At 38.1% G+C, this 24385-nt stretch overlaps 1 protein-coding gene across 1 annotated transcript in view; it reads right to left on the bottom strand.

Annotated features, from left to right (window-relative positions):
• The window catches only part of LOC108734667 (titin-like), a 285054-nt gene that overhangs the window by 120708 nt on the left and 139961 nt on the right, over window positions 1–24385 (bottom strand). The window contains exons 9-10 of the transcript XR_003232563.1: window positions 4465–4604; window positions 3751–3931 (exon numbers count right to left, since the gene is read on the bottom strand). The gene's annotated coding sequence lies outside the window, so the exon portion shown is untranslated. The remainder of the gene's footprint in view (window positions 1–3750; window positions 3932–4464; window positions 4605–24385) is intronic.

Below are 24385 nucleotides of genomic sequence, written 5' to 3'. Positions count from 1 at the left end.
GTTTGTAACATAACGTACTAGTGTACGAAAACAAATGTATGTGTTATGGTTGTAAAAGTTGAGACAAGATGCAGACCTACTTTGACCATTCACATGTGTTAAACGTTACTTTTGCCTGGCAGGGCTCATTAACCCCACGTGGGGTAATACAAGGGTGTGTCCAGAAGGACCAATTTTGGTTATTTTGTTTTCATTAAATGTAAAAAGCTAAGTATTGATATAACCTCGTATAATTACACTGCTGGAAGTGACTCGAAAACAAGGCACATAATGTTGTAGATTCTAACAGGTTGTTCAGTTCGCTTTGGATTGTTGTGGAATTTACTTGTTTGTTAGTGTTAGTTTATTTATTTAGTGGTCATTTCATAAAAGACTATTACAATAAGGACAATTAGTAGTGTGATAATGCATTCTAGTAGGGTTCTTATTCAACCGTCAGTTGGTGGTGAGTTACATTACCAATGCCTATTGTATAATTCGAAACGTCGCTGTCATCAGTGTTGCATTGAAGCGAATGGCGAACAATTTAAACATTTTTTATAAAAGGTACGCATTTCTTTTTCACATTTACCTTTTCTTTACAAGGTGGAAGTGCATTCGGCTTCTTCCCGGGAGGTACTTGTTACATCCACACTAGATCAGCTGAGCGACGTTAGTCGCCTAGATCCAGGTCCGTAATGAAACAAATTGTACGTTCAAATTTACAAAGACGATTTGCGATTATTTAAATCGTTAGAACTTTCTATTTGCACTATTATTTTTGGATCGCATCCTGTACCTATATTTGCCAATCATGAACTTTTCATGTAAACGAGAGCGCATTTAATGATGATGAAGCAGACAATCTGCATCCGGTGCCAGTGTCCGATTTTTAATTCTGACTAATAACACGTTAATTTATCGCCGGATAAGCAAAAATTTGATGAGCAATCAAATTGAACAAGAAAAAAACTGACCGAAAATGAACGGTAATTTTACAAACGAGCTTATGCATGCAACCTTTTTTTGAATATCCACCTACACTAATGATGTAAAATACTATCAATTTCTGTCAAATATGCATCTAACTAATTCTCAATATTCTAACTCTTAAGCTTCTTTACTCCTTAATGTTGCTGGCTGCAATTATCGTTGATTAAGTCACAATATTAGTTACAAATTCCAAATAATTTAACTAACCATTATGACCATTTCACCACACACTATACGAGGGTGGATTGATAAGTTTCCGGCCTAAACAAGAGATGACGCCACTAGGCCTACCTTGAGGTGACATTCTATAGTACCATCCTTGGATAGCTTGTAGCTATAGTTTCAGCCCGATCTCCTTGCTAGTGTAGGTTTGACAGCACGCTGAACAAGACGCCTCTGTGGTTTTCGTAAAAATGGAAAAGCAGGAAAATCGTGCTGTCATCAAATACTTTTATTTGAAGGGGTTAACGCCGAAGGAAATTAAAAAAGAGATGGACTCAACACTGGGGACATCCTCCCCGTCATATTCAACCGTTAAGCAGTGGGTTTCCGAGTTTAAAAAGGGTCGTGTGAGCACCTCTGATGGGCCTCGCTCAGGACGCCCCGTTGAGGTCACAACTCCAGATATGATCGAAAAAATTCATCAAATAGTGCTGGGAGACCGCAGATTGAAAGTGCGTGAGATAGCTGAGACCTGTAAGATGTCATATGAACGTGTGCAACATATTTTGCACCAACATTTGCATATGGAAAAGCTCTGTGCAAGATGGGTGCCGCGTTTGCTAACAGTCGACCAAAAATTGATTCGAAAAAACATTTCTACCGCAAATTTGTCATTGTATAAGCGTAATCCAAGCGAATTTTTGCGTCGATTCGTAACCGTTGACGAAACGTGGGTCCACCACTACACTCCTGAAACCAAAGAACAGTCTAAACAGTGGATTGGACCAGGGGAACCAACTCCAAAGAAGGCAAAAACAATTTTTTCGGCGAACAAGGTTATGGCTACTGTTTTTTGGGATGCAAGAGGTATTATATACATTGATTACCTTGCAAAGGGTAATACTATCACTGGTCAATACTACGCAGACTTATTGCAACGTTTGAGCCACGAGGTGAAAATTAAACGACCTCATCTGGCGAAGAAAAAAATCTTGTTTCATCACGATAACGCACCAGCGCACACGTCAATCGTTGCGACGGCTAAAATCAACGATCTAAAGTTTGAATTGATGCCGCACCCTCCTTACTCTCCAGACCTAGCCCCGAGTGACTATTTTCTGTTCCCTAATCTCAAAAAATGGCTTGGCGGTAAGAGATTTGCGGACAATGAAGAAGTAATCGAAGCTGTAAATGGTTATTTTGAGGAGCTTGACGAATCAGTCTATAGAGATGGCATTAATAGACTGGAACACCGCTATGAGAAATGTATCAGCCTTGGAGGAGATTATGTTGAGAAATAAAAAAAAAAAATTTTTAAAAACCTCGTTTTTCTTGGTCAGGCCGGAAACTTATCAATCCACCCTCGTATAACTGAAATTGTGTGTTTCGTATCAATTAAAATCGGTTTCGGTTCAATATCACAAATTAAAATCATAAAAACTTTTCCCCGGCGCATCCACCATTTTACTAAACTGCCACTGTGGGGTTTTGAATGACAACAATTAATAACTTGGATTGTTTGTTTTGAAATTCTGCTAAGAATTTTACAGCCATCTTCGTAAAAAATTATACGATTTTTGTTACTTTCACAAAGAACTGTAAATAATTTGAAAATTAAAGATGTATATAGGGATCGTAGCACCTTCGAAAGAGAAAAAAATTCTGCATAAGGCTATGAAAATACATACAGGGTGTTCTATTTGAAAGTTAATCAAATCGGCCATTACACATCTAACACCTTCTATATGACTGATCCACTTTTATAAGTTTATATGAACGGGAAGCTTGAGGATACAGCTGTCTTTTCTGAGAACATTGTTTGTCTAGGTTTCCTACTGTAAACTTAATATCTCAGAAACGGTAAATTTTAAAAAGAAGAAAACGTTGTGAAAGTGAACCTAGATCATAAGTAGAATACAAAACCATCATCAAGCAGTTTTCGAAATATTCTAATGGGTGCTCACCGCGAGACACCCTGCATATGTTACTGTTAATATATTTACATGGTTACTGTCTAAACTAGCTAGATATTGGACAGTATACTAAGTGTCCTAAAGTCTGGTTTGACGGAAATATTCAGGATCATAAGGTTACATTAGGAGAAACCACTTTTGTCGTTGGCATATATTTCATAAAAATGAATACGCTGATATTTACGATTAAAATGCTGAACTTGCTGATTTGATTATGAATTGTTTCAGCGTATATATAAAGACAATCTCCACCCTGACAGAGGAAGGGGTGAAGATGGTACAGCTAGTAACTAACTAGTTTTTAAATATTATTTGAATATTTGTGTATAGGTGTAAGCGTGACTACAACTATTTTTCAAGATATCCTTACGTACAAAGAGTCGATACACTAAACTTATACCTAAATTACCTGCATACGATATTTGGATAAACCAACAATATTGACAATATTTAAATTTCCAGATTAAGGCTTAAAGGAAAAGGCAGGTAAATGTACCTGTAAAATATACCTACATTAAAATAAAACCGTTTCGAGAATCAACACAAAAAACACCCTGCAACCGAAAACCGAAGTATATCACTAAAGTAGTTGATTAATGAAAATGACCCAACGAGAAGCAGAATTAAAATACAATCGACTTACCAAATCTGAGCAACATAAAGTCTTCCCCTTCTGGTAGGTACTCGAATTAGCGGCACTTTCACACGTTTACGAAACTTTCGGACTTTTCACTTTATTCGCGGTTTGTTTCCGTACGCGCACTACTATTTTGTCCTTTTCGACGATAACACTACACTTTCGCGAAAATACCGAATGACACTTCCTATGTAGGGGTATAAAATAAATACATATAGGTACATATCACAATATGTAAAAAGACAAAACAATAATCACATATTATACACAGAAGTAAAGAATGCGCCTATAACGGTAGGTAATAATAGTTAATTGATACCAATGTCCAATTAACAAAGCTCAAAAATATGATCCTCAATTTTAAATCAATATTTAATGTAAAGTAGAAGTGTTAAATTTTAACTCAATTTTGTNGTACATCTATTCACAATGACTGTTTCAAGGATCAAAAGCAGTGGGACAATAGACATACAAATTGCAATATTATTTTAGTTATCGTAATATAATTTCAGCTGTCACTCTGGGCCTGTCAGAAACTGGGCCTTTTACCTAAGTTTTAAAATTAGAAAAGATTGTCGAATTTTAACTAGAAAATTATTAAAAATACAGTGTGATGAATAAATATAGAATAAAAGCAACTTTTCCGTTTTGCAATAAGAAAGAAGAAGGCGCATATAAAAAAGTCAATAACTGAGATACATCGATTAATCGATCACTTACCGGCCCAGGTTCGTTATGATGAGGCTACTTAAATTCTCCATGAAATACGATCGACCCGTTCTATTTTCCTGTTTTCTACATCCGGTCGCCTTAAGAGGTAAACGGCGGGTGCAAGCGGAAGGTAGGAACCCGTTAAAAACCTGGAAAGACAGCCGTGATTAATTTAGGTGCTTTCGAATTCCTTTTGGACGTTGCTAAATGAAACTTGTCGTCGCAGTTAATGATCCACGAAATTGGGAAAGGTAAGACCTTGATCCCGTTCACAAGGTTGCTTTTCCGACAGTTCTATACACACGTAGATATTTACACACACATTCGTTACATCGACCCGGAAAAAGTCCTTTCGTTAAACGAAAAGAAATTGAAAGCATTTACATTTTTACGTATGCACTTTCTCAAAAATGCCAAAGGGACTTTAAACCAATCTTAGCAAAAATAACAGCAGACAGTAAGACGACACTAACGTAAAAAAATTAAATTACCGCAAACAGAGCTTTACAATATTTGAAACTATTAATGCTTGAGGGTGATACAAAATTATGACAATAACAAATTATTGACGGTGTATCGCCATCTATTGATATTTACTGCTACTGTGGATATGTTTCAACTTCCCAACACAATCTAAGACACTGCATATATACGACCCGTAGGAAAAATTTCCATTGAAGTTCAATGGGAATCAATGGAAAATTTGTAAATTCCATTCAAAACCATTTGGCATAAATGGAAAAATAATTGTTTCCATTTACAATATAATTCCTGGCCACATATACTATTAGCCTTTTTCGATACAGTTTTTGCTTGCCCAGGTGCAAGAGTAGTGATATTGCCAATTAGGTGGTGGAAAATCAATAATCTAGTTTTACCTATGCGTGCATGTTGGGGGTACGTGAGGGACCACCACGGCAGTAGAGTGAGAGACAAGCAAGGTAGTAAGATGTTTGATTAAAACGGTATATTTCATTTAGACGTTGAGCATTTTTGCTCAAAAAAGACGGAAGACGTATTTATGGTGATTACACGAAGACGTATGTATTTTGGAAGACGCGATACATTGAATATTGTATATAAGTTGTATATATTTAGTTCCTGTTTGTTACTCGTTTTGCTGTTTGCTGTTTATATTCATTATTATGTTTATTATATATGTATTCAACTACCCGGAGCCTTTTATTAAACAACCCCTAGACAAGTGAAAAAGCCTACATTAGAAGCATTGTTTGATGATTTTGAACCATGCCAGAATATAGAGGAGGCCGAAGTCATCTGTGAGAGTGATGTAGTTTTATCAGAAGCAAGTGAAAAAAAATCTAAACACAATGATGAAGAGCCAGACATCCAGGCACGTGCCTTGGTTCAGGTACCTGAAGAACCAAATTCTCAACAAAATAATATGGATTATGGAAAAAAGCATGCTGATGAAGTTCCAATGGAACGCAATGGAATTTCCATTGCTCAACGCAATGGAATTTCCATTGAGTTCAGCAATGGAAATCCCATTGAGTTCGGGAATGGGAATCCCATTGGCAATTCTCCATTTATTACCATTAATTATTATCAGTGGTAATTAAATGGCCTTTTATAATGGAAATTGAATGGAAATTTTTCCTACGGGGAGACAATAAACACACAAACCAATTGATAAAAAATAATAAGATCTTGGTTAGTAACTAACTGAAACTACTACACATCAATGGCGATTCCGCTTTGTAGGGATTAGACAGGTCCAGAGTTGTAACCTCCTGGAACTTGTAGTACTAGCGGCTTCAGTTTCCGCTCAATCAGAAACAAAATAAATTGGGGGTGTTGCCACATTAAACCAATTTTTCGTTCACACCAAAGATTTTCTTGTTCGCTATATCGCTGTTCAAATGTTACCAACTGTTTCGTTGCAAACAATTGGCGAGTACAAAATATGTATTAGACTTTTGTTGTAGTTGTAATAAATAATTGTCGGTGTGGGATTCTCATTCGCATTTTACTCTATCTATTTCCTTGAGGTGACAATGACCCGCACAAATCTCGGTCTCTCCGACGAGGAGACAAAAGGCAAGGAGCTAATTAATAGAAATCATTAAGTCAAGATGGATATTCTAATAAGAGTGGTTTACAGTTGGCTGCAGATAATTTCGAGTGTTCGACTAAAGAGCAGAATTCAAGTCGAGAACTTTGCAATGTCAGGAACTCGGAAATTAACGTAAACGTGTAAGAGAAGGAGAGAGCGCGGTAGAAAAAGCATCCGAGCGCGAAAGGGAACGAGCTAGTCGAGAAGAAACTTCATAATCACTTATTGGGCCAATTTTCCCGAGTGAACTAATTGGCTAACTCGAGCTTAACCCCATCCGAATGGCGTTTATTTTGAGAAGTGGTCGTACTAACTATACCCGATCGCCACCATTAGCATTTGTAGACTTTCAACTTCTGTAATCATCGAAGAATTAACTCGAGCTTACTTCACATTACATCATCTTATCAATTAGACTTAATTGCACAAATTGCTAGACTGACAGCGGTCCAACCGCATTAGAAGAGAATAGAAAATTATTAAAAGCATAATTTACACACTATTTATTTTCTTATCCATGACAGTACTAGCAAATGAACAAAATTCTTACAATTTAGCCGATTGTAAACTAGAGATGACTCAGTCACTTCTGCCAGGCAAACGAGTGTACAGTGAGCGAGGATCTACATGGAAGTAGTCATATTTTCTTGACTGTTGGTATTGTTAGCTTCTTTACGAAGTTTATTGCTTCCTTTTGGTATTAAACAACCAGTAATGATGCAATAAAGTTCCCGTAGGTTCAATGGGAACCAATGGAAAACTTGTAAATTCTATTCAAAACCATTTGACATAAATGGAAAAATAATCGTTTCCATTTACAATAATTCCCCGTAGGAAAAAATTCCATTGAAGTTCAATGGGAATCAATGGAAAATTTGTAAATTCCATTCAAAACCATTTGGCATAAATGGAAAAATAATTGTTTCCATTTACAATATAATTCCTGGCCAGATATACTATTAGCCTTTTTCGATACAGTTTTTGCTTGCCCAGGTGCAAGAGTAGTGATATTGCCAATTAGGTGGTGGAAAATCAATAATCTAGTTTTACCTATGCGTGCATGTTGGGGTACGTGAGGGACCACCACGGCAGTAGAGTGAGAGACAAGCAAGGTGGTAAGACGTTTGATTAAAACGGTATATTTCATTTAGACGTTGAGCATTTTTGCTCAAAAAAGACGGAAAACGTATTTATGGTGATTACACGAAGACGTATGTATTTTGGAAGACGCGATACATTGAATATTGTATATAAGTTGTATATATTTAGTTCCTGTTTGTTACTCGTTTTGCTGTTTGTTGTTTGTTGTTTATATTCATTATTATGTTTATTATACATGTATTCAACTACCCGGAGCCTTTTATTAAACAACCCCTAGACAAGTGAAAAAGCCTACATTAGAAGCATTGTTTGATGATTTTGAACCATTCCAGAATATAGAGGAGGCCGAAGTCATCTATGAGTGTGATGTAGTTTCATCAGAAGCAGGTGAAAAAAAATCTAAACACAATGATGAAGAGCCAGACATCCAGGCACGTGCCTTAGTTCAGGTACCTGAAGAACCAAATTCTCAACAAAATAATATGGATTATGGAGAAAGGGATGCTGATTAAGTTCCAATGGAACGCAATGGAATTTCCATTGCGTTCAGCAATGGAAATCCCACTGAGTTCGGGAATTTTTCCTACGGGAATTAAATGGCATTTTTTAAAGGAAATTGAATGGAAATTTTTCCTACGGGTTTGCTCGAGATTTTCACTCATAATCACTAAGTTGGGACATTGTGTGAATGAAAGCCTTTCGCAACTCAGTTTCAAATTTCCCGAATAAGAGAAAAGAGACCAAAGTACGGCCAAAAAATAATGTAAAGGGTGCAGCGACGGCAGCGGAAGTGACGATGGCGGTGGTAACTGGGCAGTGTGACGGTGCGCCATGCGCGCGGTTTCGCCACCGAATTTTCATTATCGTGCGGTGAAATATAGAAGTGGTCTGATGAAAAAGAGAATGTGGAATTCATATCCGGACCGCGACATTATGCCCGGGGCGTGCAGCTGGAACTGTCGTTTTTCACCCGTTATTTTCATCAGGAGCGCTGCCGATTTCTTACCTAAGAAAATATTTCCAGCGCCACGGCCGGATATTGAATATTTCGCGGTGGCGAGAGACTGCGATAACGCCAATATTTGCCGAACTTGCATCAAACAAACGGAGCGACAATGACGACAGCTGTGTTAAGTCAGCGACCTTTTCCTTCTTTCGCCGGTTAATATTGCAGAAAAGAAATGGTTTTCTTCGATTTATTTCTTCGATTTCATATGACTTCTAAAAACTTTGTTTATAGAACCAGCTGCAGTGGAGATGGAATTGGTGTAGTAGTAAATTATTTCAATTAAGCTATTCGAAACATTGGTCTATATTATTCCACTAAATCTTCGACTTGGATCGGTTTTAATACATGAATAATGACTTGAGTTCGGTGTTAGTACCTATATCATGGCAATAATTTCAACTTCCCTTTACAAGTGACATACCCTCTTTAAGCAAGGCAGGAATCACTTGAAGACGACCCACGGCCAACTGGCCGATCGAGGTGACCCCTCCGGAAATCATTCAAAAAGTCGAAAAATAAATACTGGAAGATGCCCGACTTAAGAAGAGACAGCTCAGAGAAATGGTAGGAGTATCAGATACAACCATTTTTAAAATTCTTCACAATCATCTTGGGATGACTAATGTCAGCGCCAAACAGGAGCCGAGAAAGCTCACTAAAAAACAACAGCGTGTGGAGTAAGCGTAAGAAGTTTAAGGTGTCTCCATAATCGAAGAATACTATGCTTCAATCCTAGAGCGGTTAAAGGAAGCAGCTTCGAAATTTTGGTTCACTCACCCTACAGTCTTGACCTGACTTCCAGCGATTATTACCTATTCTCAAACTTGAAAAAAGTCTTCGTGGGAAGAAATTTTCAAGCGACGAAAAAGTGAATAATGCAGTTTCGGCGTATTTTTCAGACAGACAAAACATTTTGTTTCAAAGGTATACGTAAGTTAATTGAAAGATCGGAAAAATTTATAAGGGTAGCAAGTTAGTATATTGAAAAGGAAAACTAAATTCGTACTATTATTTCCACTTCTTACCCCAATTTCGCGAACATAAAAACGCCTCCTCTTCCATATAGGACTCAATAGAAGCAACGCATGGTAGGAATTTGCTGCTACTGAAGTATTTTAAGCGTTAGCCAATGTCTTGCTAAGGTATTTTAACTTATATAACTGAATCGACAATACCTACACCTCTACATGTGTGACAGACACGTACATTAACTAATACGAGAGATCTAATAAGATCGAATTCGTAATCCACATGTGCTGATTACGGTAATTTCCTGACCAAAAACTTAAACATTCTTAATGAAGTGACACCAGTGCTAGGTGTCGTTACTTTTTAGCCACATCTCGTATTTTAAAAGTCCAAAAATGTGTAATTATAGCAAAGTACTCAATTGTAAAGAGCGATTATAAAACTATTAAAATTTTCAGTAATTCTTGTGCGGTAATGAAGTTATTATCCCTTACTTACAGTACTTTCCAACTTTCCATTAACATAATGATATTCTCTCTAAGTTTCCGATCGCTAAGTTCGAAGCCGGTTCTTTTTTCCGCTAAACCGCACACTGCAGACGTGACTACATTTTTCAGAAACTTTTAAAGTCAACTTCGCACCAACCCACCAAAAAAAGTTATCGCCCGACTGGACCTACACTAGTTCGGGGAAGCCATTGTTCGAATCGGCGGGCACGCGAATAATGAGTAGTGCAGCGCCTATAAATTAAGTCCTTAAAGAAACTTAAAGCGCTCCCGAAGAAAGAAATTCGGAAACGGATATCCTCAATATTTCAACGGGGGATAAGGAAGAGGGAATGAGAACTCGGACCACAGAACACTTGGGAATATAATTCAAGTCGTCGGTTTTAAGCTCTCGCGTGTTCGGAAACACAGTTCCTTCCTTTCGGCGCACTAATTGTCTGCCGTTCCGGAGGAGTACATACCGGAGGTGACAGTAATTGGCCTTAGCGACTACGCGGTCTTTGTGTAAGAATGCGACCGCCAGGGAATTAATTATTATTAAGCGGTTAACACGCAAATAAACTCGACTCCACAGGTGAGAAGAATAAATTATTATCATGTCACCAGGAAGAGTGCTCATTAATTACCGTGAGGGTTTATAATTTTTATGAATCACCGCAAAATACCGAACGGTAATTTTATAAAACGATATTTACAAAACCTGATTGAAATATTGAAAATCCAGTTTAGTTTACAATTTCATCAGGTACAGTCCCTTTTGGAAACTACCCTTGTTAGAATAAACGAGGTGTGGCAATTGAATTCCAGGAATTTATAAATAAAACACAAGTTAATTAAACTGTCTTCACAGTAGTCGCCATCATGATGAGTACTTTTGAGCAGGAATTTCAGTTTTGGTATGGGTACTTTTGAGCAGGGATTCCAGTTTTGGTATGGGTACTTTTGAGCAGGGATTTCAGTTTTGGGATGAGTACTTTTGAGCAGGGATTTCAGTTTTGGTATGGGTACTTTTGAGCAGGGATTTCAGGTTTGGTATGAGTACTTTTGAGCAGGGATTTCAGTTTTGGTATGCGGACTTTTGAGCAGGGATTTCATTTTTTGGATTAGTACTTTTGGGCAGGGATTTCAGTTTTGGTATGAGTACTTTTGAGCAGGGATTTCAGTTTTGGTATGGGTACCTTTGAGCAGGGATTTCAGTTTTAGTATGAGTACTTTTGAGCAGGGATTTCAGTTTTGGTTGAGTACTTTTGAGCAGGGATTTCAGTTTTGGTATGGGTACTTTTGAGCAGGGATTTCAGTTTTGGTATGGGTACTTTTGAGCAGAGATTTCAGTTTTGGTGTGAGTACTTTTGAGCAGGGATTTCAGTTTTGGTAAGCTAAGAAAAAAGCTAAATCCAGCCAGTGGGTGGGGGGTGCAACAATGTGGGATTTGTTTTGGCCAATAGTCGTGCACTAGTGGAACGCGGCGCCGTAGCGGTGCGAAACATAGATGGTGTGCGCGGCGGAAAAGAAAAGGTTAGAAGCGTTCGAAATGATGTGGTGTTACAGGCGAATGATGAGGATACCGTGGATAGAGAAAGTTAGAAATGAAGAGATGTTAGAAAGAGCAGGGAAACATAAGACATTACGGAAGTTAATAAGTAATAGGCGAGATAGGTTGGTAGGTAGGTCTTTTCTTTCTGGTAGAATTACCCGACAATGCCGCGTACCCATCGCCCTTATCCGATACCCAGGTGGAACCCAAAATGCGTGCCCAATACGCCGAGTAATTAACCCAAACTAATACAAATAAACATCTGCATTTTTCCATATTTTACTATTCGACGTTGAGCATAACCTTTTTGAGATTGAAGAACTAAAGACACTTCTAATTTTAATTTTTAACTAAAACCTTCTACTCTTATGTATATTATGTACATTTTATTTAACCAACAATTCCACCTAATACTTTGATGGAGGAGCTTTTTGGAACTCGGAAACTTTACGGAAACTTTGTTGTGAAAATGTCGGAAATTTTAATCTGCGTACATCAAACTTTTCTGAAATAACGTCAGCCATTTACTAAATCCTTGTAATCTCAAATCGTCCAGTGACACTTTTCCATCAATCTGTATCCGCAGGATCCGAAATTGGCATTACCAGTTTGCGCCAAGTCCGACTTCATCCCCGTGTATAGGCGGGTGGTATTGGCGTTGGCGTTGGTGTGTTGGTACAGCAACTACGACGCTCGATGCTCATACCATTAAAGCTATTGCACATAAATAACGTTGCAGAGAAAGCAGCAGCAACGGTCGCCATCGATTCTACTCGTGCATGCAAATCCAATTTCAATGATTTACGATTTGTTTTCGTTTGCGGCCGAGCTCGGGTGGGTCCCCGACGCCAATTAGATACATTCGGTAAATTTATCGACGACGTTTATAACGCGGACTTGCTTACGACTTCGAATTCGGACGATAAATGCTCTCGTTTTTCTTATTGTAATGATCGTGATGGGCAGGCGGACGAACAGGCGTAGAAAGTGAATTCCGAAGCGTCCCGGAACGAGATCCCGATTCCCGTTTCGATGTTACGTTAATACCTATCGCAGTAATAGCTTTCGGCGTGATTGAAACCGCCACATTCCGGATTTATCGGAAAACTCGCCCGGCTCTATACGCTGGATCTCGTCAAAAACACGTAACCTGTTCGGTAGTTCCTGTAATCAAACCGCACTTGCAAGAGAGAGAGAGAGAGAGCAGAAAAACCATGTCACGACTTTTCAAAATTGGAATGCTCACGTCAAACGAATTCTTATCATAGTCTAATAGCCAATCACGTCGAAAGCTCGCAAACAGCAACCTGACCGATCATTATCAATAGGAAATGTACGTAAAATGAACCAAGTGGTTCATGAATGTTCTGTCAATGCGGAATGTGGATTAATTAATTAGTTCAATTAAGGAAATGAACATCCAAGCTTCCTGAAAACACGAAGCAGCTAAAGAGGCCAACATATGGGTATGAACATCGTTTTTCAGAATATTCATGCACGAAATGGTAAAAGTGCATGTGCAGGTTTCATAATGGAACTGTTTTCGAATGCGATTCATCGTCTCATCCATTAGTTTCACCAGTTGCCAGGACTCCATTTCTCGTAGGATCTAAATTACTTTCTCCAATGGCCAATAATGTCTCGAAAACTGTACATCAATGGATTAAAACTATCGCCGACTTTAAAACGTTGAAACCCTTACAGTGAACGCAACGTGAGACTCTAGCATTTCAAAAAACCCATTTCACATCAAAAACATCTGAGTATTTTTGCTACCTCTAATTATCTTTTCCGTTCGTTCTAATGTTAGTTTACTTAAATCGTTGTGCTAACGGGAGGAGATCGAAAGATAAAAAAATCATTGTAGACCATGTCGGGGAGGGGAAGTCAAAGGGTGGCTAAAATAGTGTCATATGGTTTATGATCATCCATTATCCTAATTCCAATTACGCACTTTATGACCCTCTGAATTACCTACACTAAAAGTATGGAAATGTAGCATTCAACCATTTATCCAAACATTGGTTGATTATGTCAGAGCCAGGCAAACTTTAACTTCGTAGGAGCCGCTATCTGAGGTTAGTTTGGGTCACTCCATACCTTTCAATGAACCTTTCTCGCAACTTAAATAATACCTACGACAATTTTCTAATGATCGTCCCATAGCTAAGGGGTAGTATGCCGGACTACGTTCCCAATACTTTTGGGTTCGGCTATGCAAGAGGGGACTCACCTACGAAATGGAAGGGATAAGAAAAGGAAAGAATCATCTCACTCCCACTCGCAGGAGCAATGAGGAGTTCCTTGGCTATACCTGAGGAGTACTCGGGAGTCAAAAGAGCCGAGTTTGTCCGGTTCTGGTTTATGTCACTGTTTACATCATTCGTTCACGCCCTATTTATATTATGAATGATTTATAGTCCTCAGCTATAGGTTTTTTAAATACATCAAAGTACCAGCCGGTATGTTTTGCAATAACTCCTGAAGGAAGCGAAATAATAAAAATATCCAACAGTTGTAAAAAGTGCGGCTTTTGCTAGAGAATATGGTGGAACTGGCGTCTGTGGCATTTCGAAACTTATCGAACTAATGACCTGATAAAATTCATGGTAAATACTCCAGTGAGAATAAATCAAAAATTCATATACCTGCTGGGAAGGAAATTCGAAAATCGTCTAATAAAAACTCCTCAAGTAGTTTCATTTTGTTTCCAGCATATTTTTTTTTTAATCTTTCTCTATAAATTAAGTAAGAGAAGAAAAAGTAGGGAAAGAGCGAATATAAATATAGGAGACGAAAAATTAGAAGTTGCTGGTTTTCGATATCTAGGAAGTCATATAACCCAGCATGGAAGAAGCAGTAGAGATGTAAAACAAAGGATAGCGCAGGGTCAAATCGCTTTCAACAAAAAGAAGTCACTTCATTCACTTCGAACAGTTCATTTAGAAATTCAAAAAAGATTGTTAAAGGTGTATGTTTGGAGCGCGGAGTTGTACGAGTGAAAAGAAAAGAAAAGGTTAGAAACTTTCGAAATGTGGTACTATAGGCGAATGATGAGGATACCGTGGATAGGGAAGGTTAGAAATGAAGGGGCATTTGAAAGAATTGGAGAACAGAGGACTCTATGAAATTCAATAAGAAATAGGCAAGATAGGTTGGTAGAATACCAAGTAGGCATGGTAGAGTAGTGAGACATATTGGAAGCAGAAATAGGAGTCAAGGAGCCAAGAGGAGTAGAGGTAGATCTCGATAACAAATAGTTAAGGTTGTGGGATGTTCTAGTCTAAGGAAAATGCGAGGATTGTTTCAGGATTTCAGGATAGGATCGAGTGGAGGTGCGTATTTTGGGACTGACGACTTTATGATGAGAAGATAATTGGTAATATCCGAAAACCATACAATCAAAAATACACGTGCCATATCATATTTTCTGCAGTTAGTTACACTGAGGCAATGACATTTTTGCACGCGCTGTTTTTTCGTGGGTGGATAAAATGACGTGTGGTCCCTGTATTCAAACGGAACTCCGTATTAACGACAGGAAATGTAGAGAATAAAAGAAATCCATACATAGAGTGAAAGAGAGAGAATTCGACGTCGCGTGTGCCAGCAATAGTGGAACTCCCGGAGGCGTGAAATTGCATTTGTCGCTTTCAAAATCGTGATATCTAGTTCCGAGCGCCAGGACAATAACGACGATGACTGTTATCCTCTAGTTCGAGCATCATAACTCACTAGATCGTTCCCATTCTTTATCATTGTACTTACAGGATATCTATAAGCAACGACCTACGCTAGGCCGGTAGATATGACGAAAAAAGCTAAAAAGCAAAGAGCATTCGTATAAAAGATTTTTTGCGTAGTTGCAGACGATGAACGAAAAGGCCTCTTATCGTGGATGTACAGGGGGTTTATGTGCAATAAAATTATCTTCAAAATAAATTCGGTGAAAAAATAAAATAAAAGTGTTAATGCAAGAAAACATAAACATAAGGTGTTTCAGTTAAATTCACCTAGGATTGATCTATCTATCTATCTATCTTCATAACATGAGTTTTCTATAGCTTGAAAAGTGTGTAAAACATGGACCCTGTAGAATGCAATTATTGTTATTCCTCTAAGGAAAAAAAATACCACACGCGATTTCTAGTGTTTTTCATAAAATGAAAACAACTAAAAACGTTTAGGCGTTTTTTGCAATAACTTTTTCGTATATTGGGCGAATTTAACACATGAACAACTCCCAATTTGTAGATGATTTGTTATGTAGTTTTACCAATAGTTCAGTGTTTCAGTTTAATTTCAATATTTTTCTTTTAGTCGTTAGAGATAGATTTGCTTATCATTATTCAACCTATTTTATTTTATTATATTGGAAATTTCCATAATTTCAAATGCACACATGGTAGTCAAATATCTGTTCAATGTTCTTTTGTCTACAATAATAGGCCGATTTGGTCCCAATGGTCATGTTCTGCGAAGGTTTTCGACGGCAATCACTTTTGTTAATTTTATTATCGATGCTCTTCAATTGTATGCAAGTTACAGGAATTCCATAGGTCGAGGTAGAGTCAAACTTTGTTAGGTTTTTCTCTTATTGGCTTCCGGTTCGTATTCTTTTGTTGCATACCAGGTGGCACAAGAACAATTTTCAATTTTGTCACATAATTTAGAGTTAGTTACGTTTTGTCCTTCTTCTTGTTAACGTGCGATTTTAATTCATATTTTCTTCGTTGTGCCTGTAGTTGTAATTCGTTATTTCATAGTTAATAATTCATTTGTAAATACAGTCTGTTATATAGTTTTTTATATCGAGTTTCATTCGCTCTGTTGAAACCAACATTTTGACAAAATACTGCTAGTGATTTCACGACAATCATCCACCTTATTGCTTAAATAAAACAACGACGCGGACTTTTTTACTTCGAAGATGAGAAGCTTTTTTTATCATCGCCTACAACACATCATTTACACGGAAAAATCTCTTAAACCAAAGTTTTTATTTTTAAATTTACCTACTACGGCGGTTGCTTACAAAGTTATTAAAATTCGTAGAAACGTCTTGAAGTTTAAAAATATATTTGAATTAGAATTACATCCCTTATTCGTAGAATATTATATGTCGGTAGACAACATAGGATTTATTGTTTAGTCCATTACGAAGTGAGGGAACTTTTTAGAGAAATTAACTTGTCTGAACTTTAAAACTGAAACCCTTTTTGAATTTCGGTTTCTCTATTAACATGACAAAACTTCAACTAAGTAACCCGAACGTAAGCTACTAAAATTCCGGCTTTTAAAACTAACTATCGGAAACTAAATTGTTTTAGGAGTTGACGAATAATAAAAAAAGTTCGGATATTAGGTATTTCTTCGGGGTAAAGTAGATTAATGCACCGTCAAACTTTTAAACAGAGTCTATATGACAAGGTAAGGACTTTAATTGAATTCCATCGGCATCTTCGAGAAAACTAACGGAATTTTAAGAGAAAATAAAATTGATTCGACAAAGCGCTAGCTCGCGGGACGACAATGAACGCGAAGGGCCGCAAACTACTTTGCATCGGACTTGTTTGACGACAAGAAACTACTTGGTGTTAGGAACTTATCTTTTTCGCTCGAACACGTTTTATGAGAAAACAAACTTATTCGTTATCTAGCAAAATAAATCCTTGCGTCCCCATCAACTTTGTTATACTCATATTTATTAGAAAACTATCGTAATAAGTTGTAACTGTGGCTTTGACGTACAATCTGACAGTACTCAACCTATACAGGGTGTAACAGAAAGTAAGTATCGAACTTGTAGGAGGTGATTCAATTCCGGTGTTGGTAAAGAAATCACACTTTTGTCGTGGGCCAACCCTCACACATAAAAATTAGAGCAATCTACAATACAACTCTATTTGCAAACAATAATCTAATTTAGGTCTATCTCTTCCTCTTTTAACTCCTCTTTCTCCTGTTCATGTCTCTAAGTTTGAGATACCCTCCCAACCTATTTCTCCTATTTATTATTGTCTTCCTGTTCTCCTACTCTTTCTTCATACACGTTTTTATATTAAAGGGTTTTCAGGATGAAGAATGGATAAATCTTCTAATCAGTCAAACAATATGTGTATTTTATCAGTACTTAAAGTTCCTTCTGAAACACATTTCCCAAACGCCTATTAACCCTGTGCAAATGGATCTAAGTTTGCGGGGTTAGCAGGTCCATCGCAACCCATTTATACCTATCATGTTCCTTTAAGTTAGCGTGTGTCCAAATGATTACTCATTTCCTTTATGGGTACCCTAATAAGTGTTCTGCTTGATAACTGATCCTTATCGCGAGGTTTCATTCTGGAATTACAGAACCGGCCAAAAGCTACTAGTTAAGCTTCGCGTAAATGACCCCTTCAAAGGATTGCTTAATCAGAGCCGATGCGATTCTTATCTCTCTCTCTTTCGGCCGAATACGTAGTCGTGGAATTCACCCACGACCCAAGCGAGCGCGTCCTCTATTGCCACGTCGTTTTCCATCTTTTCCCGCGCATTCGCGCGATATTTAATTCATTTATTTCCGACTAAAGCCATCAATTTCCGAAATCAGTCGACTGTAATCCGTCCAAGAGAAGAAGATCCAGAAATCGGAACGCGGAACGTATAATGAGCCGGTTGGACAGAGCGCGGCGCGGGGCTACGTCGAATAAATTGCCTCGCGTTTTCGTCGGCCCTTTTTTGTCCAACCAAGGCAAGGGCCGTTTGCTTGCTTCGTGGCGGAATGAGGAATTTCTGTCTACGACGGCATTATCGCGCACACATGTACACACACACACACACACACTATCGGTTGTGAAAGAAAGAGTTCTCTTGTAATAACGGCACTGCCGGTCGGTCGGTCGGTAGGTCGTTGTGGTGCTAGAAATCTAATTTAATGGTAGCGGGCGTCCCGGACGTCCTTTCGCTTTTTTGCATAGCGCAAGTAAAAAGGCAATTTATTGTTTTCCGAGGGCTTTAACAATAGATCGTGGTGGTGGAGGCGGCGGCGACGGACGCGATTTCGAACGAACGGATCGTACGTCTTCGTCAACTCGCTGACCTCACCACATCTGCCAATGACAAATTACAACGCGTTATTTGCTCAACGTTTTCGATTACCGTGGAATTTGTCTTAATCCCAATATAAGCGTTTGCTTAAGAAAAAGACACGTATAAGCAATAGTGCAAAGCGATTATAAATTTGCATAACGATAAATTCGACCACCATATCCTTTATTATTTTACTTACACATACTAGAAAGAAGAAAACTTTAACGAAACTATGGAGCTGTAATACCGCAAGATACATACATACTCCGAAACAGAATAGAATTACCCATGTAGGGACTGTCGGGCTTCAGGAAAGGTACAAACCTGAACCAGTAGTGGGAAGCCAAGCATAGGTCAGTCAATATTGGCCAAAGTTCGGTCAATTTTTAAATGCCAAGGCTACGTAGATTAACGTTTCGTCAAGTTTGATCCAATACTGGGACAGCCAAATATTGGCTTATCAACACTCGTCCAAATTTAGGACAATCTTCAAATGCAAAAGCAATTAATGTTTCGCCAAGTTTGGTCAAATATTGAGCAGTCAAGTGTGGGTTTTTCAAAATCAAAGTTAAGGCAAGCTTCCGTCAAGTTATATTCAATATTAGGCAACGAACAAGTCTTGGCATAATATTAGCTGCCCAATTTTGGGTTAATACTACTTACCAATTCTTGGCCCAATATTGGCTGCTCAATCTTGGTTTAGTATTGTTCGCCAAGTTTTGGTTCAGCATTGACTGTCGAATCTTAAACCAAGCTTGTCAACCAAGCTTGGACCAAAGTGGCAAATCAAGCATATCCCATGCTTGGTGCAATATTGGTTGCCAATCTCGAACCAGAATTGAACAAACTTGAACCAAAATTCAAGAAACTTGGACCAAGCTTGGTCCTGACGTGATTTCTACATAAGTAAAAACACCTCATTTAATTGTTAAGAACAAACACAAAATGTAATGTAATCATAGTTTTGAACTACAAAATATTAATGTAACTGTTAATATGCGAAACAGATTGTGTGAAATAATTACTTTCTAATAAACTAATAAAATAATTCGAAGTGGTCTGTATTCTGTCGAAACTGCCATACGCGGATCGCGATTTCGATCTTCGATCCGACAGAACACAGACCAACTTTTACCTGCTGCCTTAACAGCGCATTTTAGAAAATACCACAAATGGCGCGGTAAACGCCATCTGTAGTACGATGCCACATTTTAGGATTACGTATGCTCCAACAAGGTCCATTTAAATATATGGATATCTACTTGCTGAAACGAATCCCGGCGTAGCTAACCTCAACGTGATAGGCACGTTACCATAATCGAATAAACCTTATTGGAGCATACGTAACCCTAAAATGTAGCATCGTACTACAGATGGCGTTTACCGCCCCATTTGTGGTATTTTCTAATAAACTCATTACGATCAATCGAATAGACAGTATTTATTTAAACATTTCTCTTTATTTTTGTTATTTCTACCTATTCCACTAATACGGAAGCTATTGTTCTGAATAAAGCTCCTCCACTTAGCATGGGCGCACAAATACTTTATTCCACGGGGAGTTGAGGGGGCAGACACTCGTTGTTTTGCGACGCGACGGTGATAACAATGGATCTCGATTGCTGCGACGTAATACGGCCGTGTCGTATGTCTTCGTCACTTCGTCGTGGACGAATTATGGCTCCCATTCGGGCCATTTTCTTTCGCAATGGTAGCAGAAGTCTATATAACACATTAGAGAAAAGCAGAAGAGAAGCCGCCACTGACTGTCACTTGTCCGGTCGTTGTCGCCACCGCCGCACGCTCGATATAATTGGAGTGATTAATGGGAAAACGAAACACTCGTCCGAAAATCTGTTACGCCGGATACGATTAATTGGGGTTGAGTGAAAAAAAGCGCCAGAGAATTGGAAAATGAGGGGAGAGGTTCAACACTCTTGATATTTGATTTACAAATTCTAAAAATTAAATGGAACTATAGCCATATGAAATTTTACTGTTTATCAAAGTATTCCATCAAAATTATGCAATTTTAACTTAGATTATAAATCCGAAAGTGAGTTTTTTTATTTGCTACCATTTCAAGCCTTAACTACTTAACCGATCATCATGAAATTTTGTCGACACATTGTCAGGAGTACAGAAAAGGACGTAGGATCCCTAGACAAAAATTTTTAGTCTCTCAGAGTCTTTTAGCGTCTCTTTGAGCGTCTCTTTGAGCGTCTCTCACAGTCTTTCAGTTATTGCCTACGTATTTTTATGGATCTCTCGCAGTCTTTGTATGAGAGACTCGAATTGTTAATTCAGATTTTACAGTCTTTCGTTCAGAGATTCGAAACTCTCATTCAGAGACTGGATACGAAATGAGGATCTCTCTATATGCGACTCGAGTCTCGCGATAGTCTCTCTCTCAGCGACACCAGAGAGACTCGATGAGAGACGGAGACTCGAGTCTCGCTTTCGGAGACTCTGAGGGACTGAACATTTTTATCTCGGGATACCTTTCATGAAGAAAAAACTACTATGGTCTACAGCTCTAGCAATCGGGAGATCGCCGGTACCCACACATTCGCATTGTTCCTAAAAGGCAACTGAAGAGGAACTTCCGCCCTGCCCTTCGGCATTGCTCTAGTGTGCAGATAAGAAAGTCTACCTACTGCATTAATAACTAGTTCAAATGATATGCGCAAATTCTTTTCTTATTAAAACGTTAAACTCATAATCCTGCACTCGCTTTATTTTCCAGTTATATTTCGTCCGTTTAGTATTCGCTATTAAGACGAATTTGTCGTCTGCTGTAGAGAACTGTTTATTTTTCGCTTTTTGACAGGTCATTCGGGTAATATTTTAGAAAGGATTCGTCTGAGACAGTGAAATGACATGACCGAGTCCGTGCGCATACTTCCTGTTCTATTTATTATTGCGTACATTGCTATTCGTCACAGAAATGTTGTACGGATATAGAATATTAAAGACCGAAAAAGGCAGTGGATCTCGGAGATTTTCGACGGTGGAAATGTCGCAGCGGATGTTTGAACAAACAAGAGATATTTTGTAGTTTTATTTGTACGTCACAGGAATTTAATATAAGAAACTGAAATAATTTGGCAAAGTTGTAGAAAACATACTCGCCCTAATTTAAGAAGACGAATTCTACAATCAATTGTACTGAAGATAGCCATAAATTAATAATGTGAAATTGTATTTGTTATACTAAAAATGCAGGGATGAGTTACAAAGATAGAAGACTGATACTTAGTTTGCATAAAGAGCAAGTTATAGAGTTGGGGCTGAAACGTAGAGAAGTAAATATTAGGAAGGGTGTCAGACAGGGATGCACATTGTCACCGCTACTTTTTAATTTATATATCGAAGAGGCGATAAACATCATTAAAGACAGTACAACAGTAGGGATAGATATACAGGGGCAAAAGATCGTATGCTTACGGAAGAAAAAGTAGGGATAGACAGGAGACGAAAAATTAGAAGAAGTGGCTGATTTTAGGTCTCTAGGAAGTCAGATAAGACAGGACGGAAGGAGTAGTAGGGATATATAGCAGAGGATAGCGCAGGGTCGAGTTGCCTTCAATAAAAAGATTGTTAAAGGTGTATGTTTGGAGCGCCGCACATAGAACAACAGAGGACTGTATGGAAGTCAATAAGAAATAGGCGAGATAGGTTGGTAGGACACCGAAGTCAGGAGGGGTAGAGGTAGACCTAGATTAGATTACTGTTCGTAAATAGTTATGGATGTGGGTGTTGTTGAGTTAAGGATAGGAAAGAGTAGAGATGAGTATCCAACCAGTATTAGGTTTGACGACCTTATGATGATGAGAGTCCTATCATTTTAGAATCATCCTGTATTTGAAGGCATGGGTCGTAACTTATAGGCATACCTTAAACCTTAAACGTAATCGCTCGCTTAATGTGAAATACGAAACATTAAAGCAAAACAAGTGAATAAAGTAATTTACAGCGTTCGCAGACGTATTTACGGCGATTTCATTTTGACTTATTATAAAAGAGGCAACTAACTATATTCGTGTTTTATTTTTGCGCATTAACCTACTTTTGTCGTAACTGATGTTTACGGCGTTAACTGGGAAATTGCGTTCGGTAAACGAGACAACGGATCGTAGCAGTCGTTGCAGCAATAGCAGCAGCAGCACAGCAGCTCAGTAGTAGAAGCAGCGGCACCGGGAGCCAAGAAATTAATCGTTAACTGCTACCAATACATTTTAATGTTAGCTCGGCATTCCGAGCCTTAATATGCGAGCGGGCGAACGCCGCCGCGCCGTTTCTACAAATTACCGTGGATCAAAATTACCGTATAAACGTTATTATGCGCATACGAAGACTTATAATGAACGTACCGAAACGGCGCGTGTTATACCCTGAAAGGTGTTGTAAAATTAATTCAATGAAAATCCTTAATCTGCGGTATTAACAACGCCCGGGAAATCCCTTTCCATCTCTCTGTCTCTTTTATCATCCTCCCAATTCCGAATCCCCACAAGACACAGAAATACCACAATATTGTAAAAATTAATGGGGTTGATTTAAGTGGAATCGACGACGATCTGTCTTTATTTTTCATCTTTCATTGCCCTTTTTACGAGAGGGTTCTCAATTAAAGATTAGCCTTTCTTTTCGTGGTACTTTATTTGCTTTTCAACTCGAGAAACAAAATTTCTATCGAAAACAGAAAGTAAATTACTCAAAACAATCAAATTTTATCTTTAAATCCCGAAGCATAATTGATTTAATTTTCACGGAAACCTAAAGACTTAAAGACTAAGGCCGAAAAAGCAAATCCAAGGTCGATACCAAGACTGAAACAATAGCTATAAAAATTCTTAACACTCCCAAATTCCGCTGTTCAATATGACTTTAAATAACTTTATAAACTCATTCTACATTTTCAAAACTAAGTACTACTAAAAGGTAAGTGCCGTTATTAGATACCATAATATTAAATATAGCAAAGCAAATCAAAGAAATCAGAGACAAAATTTCAGATACAGTCTATTATGATGACGCGACGAAGGAGTCAAATTCATTGCAAAGTTATACAATGTCACTTTCAAACTACAAACAGATAAAGCATTATTCAAATTTCCAAAGTTCCGAACTTCAAGAGTACGTAAACAAAGTTTCGCAATAACTTGGATTTTGTTGATAACTGTGTATGAATATTGAAGAATGACACTATATTTGTGCTTTTGATATTATCCTATACATATAGAAACGTTTTTGACAGTTGATAAATAAATTGACGGATATCTAAAACAATAGTATAAGAAATACTTGAATGAAAATAATGTGTCTCTTCTAATTTACATAGTAATTTTCAGCTTGTAGGTGATCGTCTAGCACCCAACTCTTTACACTCTAAAAGTGAGTTCATTTCCAAGTAATTTCCGTCAACAGTCCGAATGCTCGCTATTCTGCTACAAATAAAGCAAAATGTTGCCCTAAGTTCCGACAGAAGATATCATAACGCTCCTTTTTATAATACGAGGGTGGATTGATAAGTTTCCGGCCTAACCAAGAGATGACGCCACTAGGCCTACCTTGAGGTGACATTCTATAGTACCATCCTTGGATAGCTTGTAGCTATAGTTTCAGCCCGATCTCCTTGCTAGTGTAGGTTTGACAGCACG

The sequence above is a fragment of the Agrilus planipennis genome, unplaced genomic scaffold (genome assembly GCF_000699045.2).
Source record: "Agrilus planipennis isolate EAB-ADULT unplaced genomic scaffold, Apla_2.0 scaffold52, whole genome shotgun sequence".
NCBI lineage: Eukaryota > Metazoa > Arthropoda > Insecta > Coleoptera > Buprestidae > Agrilus > Agrilus planipennis.
This window is presented reverse-complemented; position numbering and strand designations above follow the sequence as displayed.